The sequence below is a fragment of the Echinops telfairi genome, unplaced genomic scaffold, assembly GCF_000313985.2.
Source record: "Echinops telfairi isolate 266 unplaced genomic scaffold, ASM31398v2 ScPeMD7_3533;HRSCAF=4204_0, whole genome shotgun sequence".
NCBI lineage: Eukaryota > Metazoa > Chordata > Mammalia > Afrosoricida > Tenrecidae > Echinops > Echinops telfairi.
The window spans coordinates 21,562,818-21,564,475 of NW_022107431.1; positions in this window are offsets into that span (position 1 = coordinate 21,562,818).

Sequence of the window (1,658 nt, forward strand, 5' to 3'; positions counted from 1 at the left end):
TAAGCTTGTGTTTGCATTTCTTCCTACGCTTGATTGCTACTGTTTTATTTTTTCAACCTTTCTTTTACCTGAGCTGTGAAACTTCCTTTAGTTCTGGTGGAAAAGAATCTGTGAAGGTTTCTCATTGCCAACCCACTGCATTATCTTTTAGTGAAGAAATGAGTATATTTCACTCTAGGGAAATTCACAAGGATTATTGTCAAGTGCTAGGGAGTCCATTCCAACGAATAGCGACTTCAGTGCCACAAAACAAAACCCCGCCCAACTCCTGCACCATCCTCACACTTGCTGTTCTGTTTGAGTGCATCGTGGCCAAGGTCATCCCTTCACCTGGTGAGTCTTTCTCTTTCTCACTGCTCCTCTTCTTTATCAAGCATGGTGTCTTTTCTCAGGGACTAATCTCTCTTCATAGCATCCAGAGTGAGAAGTCTCGCCACCCTTGCTTCTAGGGACATTTCTGGCTGTACCCCTTCCTAAACAGATTTTTTGTTCTTCTGGCAGTCTATGGTACTTTCAGTATTTTTCATGAGCACCGTAAATTGAATGCATTGATTCTTTGTTGATCTTCCTTTTAAATTAGGTGATGGAAAATAGTCTCTGGGTCAGGCACTCTTTCATTTTTAAAATGACATCCTTGCTCTTCAACACCTTAAAGAGATCTTTTGTGCAGTCGATTTGGCCAGTGCAATATGACATTTGATTTCATAACTGCTGCTTCTGTAAGCGATGACTGTGGATCTCATCGAGATGAAATCTTTGACAACTTCAACCTTTTGTCTGTTTTTTCATGGTGTTATCTATTGGCTCAGTTGTGAGGACTTTTGTTGCATTACATTGAGTTGCAATCCAAACTGAAGACTGAAGTCCTTGATCTTCATCAGCAAGCCCTCCTCATGCTCATCAAGTAAGGATATGCCATCTGGACATCACAGGTTTTTAATAATCCTTCTCTAGTTCTGATGCTACATTCTTCTTCGTATAGACCATCTTTTCAAATTATTTGCTTAGCATACAGATTGAATAAGAATCATGAAAGAATACAATCCTGATCCATACCTTTCCTGTATTAACCCACTCAGCATTTCCTTGGTGTATTTAAAGGATTGTTGCCGGTCAATGTATAGGTTCTGCATGAGTACAATGACGTGTTTTGGAATGCCCCTTCTTTTCAACGTTACCCATAGTTTGTTATGATCCACACAGTCGGATGCCTTGGCATAATCAATAAAACACAAGGAAACATTGTCCTGGTATCTGCGCTTTCATCCAAGATCTGTCTGATAGCAGTAATAATATCCTTGGTTTCACACCTTCTTCTATATCTGGCTTGAAATTGTGTGGTTGTAGCTCTTCAGCAAAATTTTACTTGCATACGGTAGTAATGATTAATCTGTTGGTCAGGTAGCCATCTTCCAAATTCCTTGGCTTAGATGAATGAGTGGTTTGAGGGTTTCATTAGCTTGTGGAAACATTTCAGTTGGTATTTTGCCAATTTCTGGAAACCTGTTTTTGGCTAAGGCCTTCCGTGTAGCTTGGATTTCTTCCTTCAGTACCATAGGTTCTTGATCCTCTTGAAATGGTAAATGTAGACTAGTTATTTTTGGTTCAGTGACTCTGTGTATTCCTATCATCTCCTTCTGGTATTTCTTGCATCATTC